Below are 7,279 nucleotides of genomic sequence, written 5' to 3' on the forward strand. Positions count from 1 at the left end.
TTCAGGTGGCTGTAAATTAAAAAGGTGAGGAGTTGAAGACAATATACAAACATGACTCTTACAAGAGGATAGATCAGTGAAAAGCAGATCCTGAGGATACAGGAGTGAGATGGGAAGAGATATAGAGAGACATAGGCAGAAGTATGTGGAATAGAGATATTTTCTGAAGTTGAAGAGCATTGGAATCTTCATACATTGAGGTGAGTGGTATAGGTGAGAGGAAGACTGTTGACACAGGAAAAAGGACATAGACTCAGTTCTGCTATGTCACTTGGTTTGAACATACAAACACGTTCCCACACCAAGGATATATTACAAAACAATTTAGGCACAACTGAATTTTGCATTTGTCTTTGTGGAATTTTGTCCCCTACAAACACTGGTTGAATGCAGAAAACAGCATCAAGCTGAAAACAAGCTGCATGGGAATATGCAAAACACACACATACCCCTAATATCTGGCAGCTACCTCCCTTCATGTCCCAACTTTCCATATGATTTCAGGTAAATGTTCTTCAACCACTTCAAAGTAACTCACAAGCTGTAACCCTTCCTCTCATTTCCACAAGCAAGCTTCATGTCTTTTTCAAAGGAAACTGTTGTACTCGTTGTAGGTTTTGTATTTTTCTTAATCATTTAACATGCGTAAAACTCAGAAACTGCGTCAGTTTTCTTTTTTATGTGTCACTGATGACATTTTTGAGGACTGTGCTCCTTACTCCATTTTTCCATAAGTGCAGCGGTTTTTCTAGTGGCATTTTGCATAGCACAGTGATTATTAAGAAGTGACTGTAACTGCCAGAGTGAGTGGGGAGGAAACCAAGCCTAGGCAGAAGGAGAACACATCTCGTCCAACCGTTCAAGCTGGCAGAGACATCCATCTGGTGGACCTGCCCCCTGAGACTAGGTTTGAATAGAACTCTTCACAGAGTGACCAAGAAAAGCCTCCAAAGTCGTAGGGTGCCCCTCCTGCTGGAACGAGACAACAACCTGCCCAGGAGTGGTTGGATGAGACTGAGGAGTGCCCTGAGATGGGTCCAGGGAGGGTCAGACAGAGATCAGGTCATTTCACAGGCGTGACTTACAACCAAAACCCAAGGAGTGGTAGGGAGAGGCATAGATCTGCTAGGAACACCAAAAGTCCAGGCACAGGCAGCAACAGCCAGGAGATGGGAAGAAGCTCAGAAGGAAGTGCCAGCCTGAGGGCATCTTCATGGTTGCTCCTCAAGTAGTAAGCAAACTAGCCAATGACATGATCTCTGGGAGGGAAATGAATGGAGGCCATCTACCCACCTCACTAGGATTCTCCCTGGTTTGTGTATCTAGCTCACTATCCTAGGATTTCTTAATTTCCCTTTCTTGCCTTCCTTAGGCTCTTCACTTTATAGGGGATAGGAGCTGTATTTGGGAACAAAGCCAAAGAGATGAGGCTGATCTCTGATATGGCCATGTTGGAGATGATGGGGCTCTCCAGCCAGAAGAATATGCAAAGACCTCTTGTCTATCAAAACGCTGGGCACACAGGAGACTCTCAGTAAAAATGTTACAAGTTTTGTGAGCTGCAGTCTATTCCTCGCACTGCTCCACTCCCTTCTCCACTCCAGCTTGGAACAGTAGTAGTTTGGGACACTGGGACCCAGTGGCTGATGAACTGGGTTTCATGGGAACCAATTTATGTTAAGGTGCTACTGGGTGCCAGTAGTTGAGCTGTGGGGGAGAGGACTTGAAGCTGACTTGAAATTCAAATCTATATCCATCCACTTGAGTACACAAAGCATCCTTCAACATATAACTTTTTTCCACTTTCAACATCCTGAAATGTCATATTGAACCTTTCCAGAATTTCTTAAGAAACGCTAATATTTCCTGCTTTTTATATCAACCTGAATTGAACTCTGCTATTTGATATCTGCACAAATTGGGCAGCTAATTTACCTGAAGTAAATATCAGTTATTCAATAAATATTTTTTTCATTATCAGCTATACACCCAGCACTAGATTATTCATGAGGATAAAAAATAGAGTAAAGTAGTTAAGGTCCCTGTCCTCATCAAGATTCCATTTAGTAAATACATTAGATTATACTATCCATCATTACCATTGTTTATAAAATAAAACCAGTTTTCATAACATGGACTTACTCCAGGCTACATGTGAACTGGACTGTTAGTTTGATGAGCATTAGATGCATGTTGATTTTGTTCCCCATCAATGTGGTGTCTCACACAGTGTTTAGAATGTAGTAAGATCAATATATTCTTACCTAATTAATTAAATCAAAATCATACATATTCTAACTCCTTCCTACCTCTCCAGTGTATTTAGAGTTTCTGAGAGTGATGGTTATTCCAGTCACAGATATTGCTGAATGTCTCTTGGGAATTTCTGATGATGAAGTTAAAGTAAAACCCATCAGATTCATTGTGTGATTTTTTTTCTCCTTACCAAACAGAAGAGGAACAAAAAGGGGAGGGAAAAGGGGGGAAGAAAAGATTTCTTTATTTTTTTTTTTAACATTTCTATTTCTTTGTTAAAATTCTCATTTTGTTCATGCATTGTTAACCCAATTTTATTCGGCTGTCTGTCTGTGTGTTCTTGTAGCTCACTGAACTTCTTTAAAAAGATTATTATGAATTCTTTGTCTGACAGTTCATAGATCACTATGCTTTTAGGGTCAGATATTGGAGCTTTATTAGGTTCCTTTGGTGATGTTGTGTTTACCTGATTCTTTGAGATCCTCATACCCTTGCACTGGTATCTGTATATTAGAGTAAGTAGTTTCCTCTTCCACACTTTACAGGTTGCTTAAGCAGGGAAAGACCATTCTCAGTCAGCTCAGTTTAGGGTACTAGACAGGTCAGCTGGCAGCATCTGTGGACTTATGGGGCTTGCTATCATGATCTCTAATTGGGAATGTCCACTGCCAATGCTCTGCGATCAAGGGGAGAGGAGGTCCTGCTCCCTGTTCAACCAGGGCCTCTAAGTGAGCTCCCTGGTCAGATGGAGCTGCTGACTGTGCTCCACAGTCAGGTGAGCCCACAAGCTGGGCTCTGTAATCACTTCTGGTCAGGTGAGGTTACAACCTGTGTCCCCTGTCACAGCAGTGCTGCGGGATGGCCTGTGCAATTGGGCAGGGCTGGAGGATGGGCTCCATAATCGTTCTTAGTCAAATGGGGCCTCAGGTGTGCTCCTCAACTGGATGTTGCTGCTGACTGGACTCTTTGCTCAGGCATAGCCACACACAGGACTTCATGGTCAGAGAGGACCTCAGGCTGTGCTCTGCAATCAGGTGGCAGAGTAGGTTGTGCCCCAAATTGGGTTAACCGCAGGCTGGGCTTCACAATCATGTAGGACACTGGCTGTGCTCCACTATTGGCAAGGTCACTGGCCAGGTGCTCTGGTTGGGTAAGGCCTTTAGCTGGATGCCTTATTTGGATAAAGCTTGAGACTGTGCTCCATGGTCAGGCATAGCAGATCTCCAGGCTTTCTTGTTGGGTAAGGATGCAAGCTGTGTTCTGCGATTGCCCAGGGCCTGGCTGGGCTCCCTGCCTGGGAAAGGCCACAGGCCATATTCAGTAATCAAGCAGGGCCATACCCTCAGTGGGATTATAGGCCTGGTTCCAAGACTGCCCAGGGTCACTATTAGGCAACCTGGTAATGCAAGACCAGAGGCCATACTCAACAGTTGGGCAAGGCTGCTGACTTGGATCCCTGCCTGAGCAGGACAAGGTTTCCTGATTAGGCACAACTCGTAAATATGCTCAGCAGAAGGTGCGCTGCAAGTTTGTTTTCCTGCTCAAATTCGTTTTCCTGCTCAATGGGCTCAACACCTAGTAATGTCCATTGGTTGGGGACCAATGAATGATTTAGGAAAAGAGGAAATGGAGAAGTTAAAGCTTGATGTGGAGATTGGAAATATCCTTATTAAGAGATCCAGGGAATACTCCAAGCTTAGAATCAATAGAAATGAAAACAGAAATTGAAAGCAATCCTTCAATGAATTGAGGAGGTAATTGCTTTTGTATTGCTAAAGCATCAGGGTCAGTTTCATATTCTGTGCACACAAATTGTCAAGGAAAAATCAGCTCCCTATGTAAAATGAAGGAAATTCCTATGTATCTCCAAACACTATCATTGTAATGAAGCCACAGGGAGAGAATCAGAGTCAATTCTCCAACTTAGAAAGAGAGAAAATGTGCAGAAACGCAGCTCCAGAGATCAGCAAAATATACAGTAGCATCTCTGGTTCCGGGCGTAAAGCTTCTCTATTTCAGCCAAAGAAGAGGGAACCCAGCTCACCTCTTCATTTCTCTCTTGACAGCCTGAGAGGAATTGTGCTTGTTAGCAAATCCCTGCACAATGACCTATAGGGTCCTAGAGTCAGGGGCACAGGAGCTGTGACTTTCACAGCCTCCGAGAAAACTGCCACCAACTACCCAAACTGATTAATTCTCATCTATGAACAGATAGATCAGAGTAAGAATCTACAGATACTGGAGGAAAAGTAGCAAGAAAGGGAATGACCAAGCTAATCAAACAAAAAGACTAGCCCATTAGAGAAAAGAATAAATATCGAAAAAAGGACATTTATAAATATGTAAGAATATTTTTAAATGTCCTTTTAAATGCATTTTTGAGGTGGTAGAAAAGTAATGATATCTACTTCAACTGAAAAGAAAAGTTAAATCCAAAAAGCCAGTACCAACCTTGAACTGAATGTCTATAGTTTAAATATTTAAATATTTTCATAATATTGATCAACACTTAGCATGGATGATCAAGAAAAATAGAGAAGGCACAAATAAACACTACCAGGATTGAAATAGAGGATATCCTGCGGGCACAGTAGAAAATAAAATATAAGAAAATGATATAAATAATTTTCTGATAGCAAATTTCAATGAGAGTAAAATAGAGACATTTTAACAAACAAAAAATACAAACATTTTCAAAAGAAATTTTAAAAGACATACCTTGGTCAGAATACATATCCAACTTGGAAGATCTGAGGTGAAAAACATTTTTTTTAGGCTATAGGTTATTCGACTGCAACAAGCATTCCCAAAAATATACTGGCTTAAATCAGATACAAGTTTATTTCTGTCTCAGGGGTTTAAGTGAGGGCTGGTGGCCTAGAATGTGTTAGCAACACAGACTCTGCTATATTGTTGCTCTGTCATCTTCAATATAAATTTCCATCTTGTGATTTGAACAAAGCTGCTTCAATCCCACCATCAAATCCACGTTCCAAGCATCAGGAAATGGTGTAAATGGAAGGAGAGAGCAGACTACTACCTTTATAACCTACAAAACTAAGTACTTCTAGGGTCAAGAGAGTTGTTTCCCAATGGACATGATAGACCATAGCCTGAGCTTCCCCAGCCAACTCACCAGAGTTGAAGTCCTAGACCTAGAACCAAGGTGATGAAAATGTGTCATTCCTCCTGTTACAGGTCCAAAGTGGGTCTGCTTCTTGGTGAGTTGAAATAAAAGCCTTCAGCCTTCAACTACTTCAGCCAGAAGTAGTTGTCACACAAGGTAAAATTTATTTGCCCCAAATAAGGAGCCAATGGGGAATAATTTCTCAAAGTCATGGCTCCCCAAGCAAAGGGAAAGCACTGTCCTTTATTTTGGGTGGGTAGTGAATATTCAGCAAGGATACACTAATTTGCACTTGTTTAGATGGAGTCTAGCTCACACAGGCACACTTATTAACACCCCTTTTGGCCAAAAATCAGTTCTTGCTCCCCGCTGGGGAGGAATTTTATTATGTTAATGAAGCAAAGCTTGCTCTAGGGTACTGCTTGGTTATTCTGCCCATGTATCAGTCATGCAATGTGGTCTGGACAAGTTCAAGGCTGTTTGTGTTTGTATCTTCTTCCTGGAACACAGCTGAAATCAACAACCTCAAAGACATTAGAGAAAGGAACACCTGCGATTTTCAGCCAGACAAAAGAAATAGGTCAGAGAAGACAAAATAGGTCAGTGCCCATGGCCAGTGACACTCACACAATAAGAACAACTCATACCAGGCCTCCTTAATTCACCCACATGTATCAATCAAATTGAAGGCTTAATTCTCAGTCTCTGTAACAGAAAACTATTTATTATGAGTAAAATTAACAAAGAAAGGAGAAACTAGAAACACTAACCACCCTCTCCACCCCTTCTACCACTATGGAATCCCAAGATAGGATCCTCTCATCACCTGAGCATCCTACCTCAAGGCAGCAGTGACTTGACTTCTTCCAGGACTGAACAAAGGTGTAACTTTAAAAACACAGAAGAGTTAAGCCGGATCTTAAGACAACATCCAACAAACAGGGTGAAATACGCCAACTGTGACAATCTTCCTGTAAATTTTAACCAATTCCTGTTAGCAAGTAATGGGGGGAGTTCTAATTGACATCACTCCGTATCCATAGTTCAAAAAGAGAAATTATTCTTTCAAGCATGTGTTATTAAATCTATCTTCACCAGCACCAGACTCTAGAACATTTTATGTATATTAGAGACTGACAATTACATAGTTGCTTTTGCTTTGTTAAATAAGACTTATAAAACATACATATATTCCACACTTGGTATTAGTCTTTCTTTACTCTAAACAAAAATAAGAATAAATTAAAAAGTACAAACAGACATCTTTAAAAATATCTCTACTATTCATATATATATTTCTTCATTGAATAGAGATCATATCTTATTGTTCTAAGAACCTATTACAGTGTCTCCTCCACTTAAATTTATTTTAAATACATGAGTGCTCTCATATTGCAACGAAAGGTATTTTCTCACACTGTAGCTGTCCCAACTGCTTTGAGAGAGACCCTGTTGCTACACAGAAGCCCAAGGACCTAGAGTTCACAGCACGTAGAGGGTGTGAAGACATTCTAAAACTAAAATCAAGCAAAGGTTGGGACTTCGCATTACCATTCCAGACAATGTTGCATGCTCAGTCATCGGGTGAAGGCAGAAAAATTGCATATTAAACTATCATCCAGTTTCCAATCCCTAAAGCACGCTGACACAAAAGGGAGAGAAATGTTGGGACCAGGAGCAAAAGAAAGGATGGGGAAAATATTCGCAAATCCAGCATGCAGGTATGTCTAAATCAGCTATGGAACCAAGTGTCCATGAGGGTTCTTTGCCACAAGACTAGGAGGACTAGAAGGACTTCTCTCTGTGGAATGGCCTCTGTCCATATAGCCTAGAACAGGAGTGGGCTCCTGACAGTGTCTTTGGCAGGAGCCTCTGAATATAATAATTGAGATATGT

This window comes from Equus asinus, chromosome 20 (assembly GCF_041296235.1).
Source record: "Equus asinus isolate D_3611 breed Donkey chromosome 20, EquAss-T2T_v2, whole genome shotgun sequence".
Lineage (NCBI taxonomy): Eukaryota > Metazoa > Chordata > Mammalia > Perissodactyla > Equidae > Equus > Equus asinus.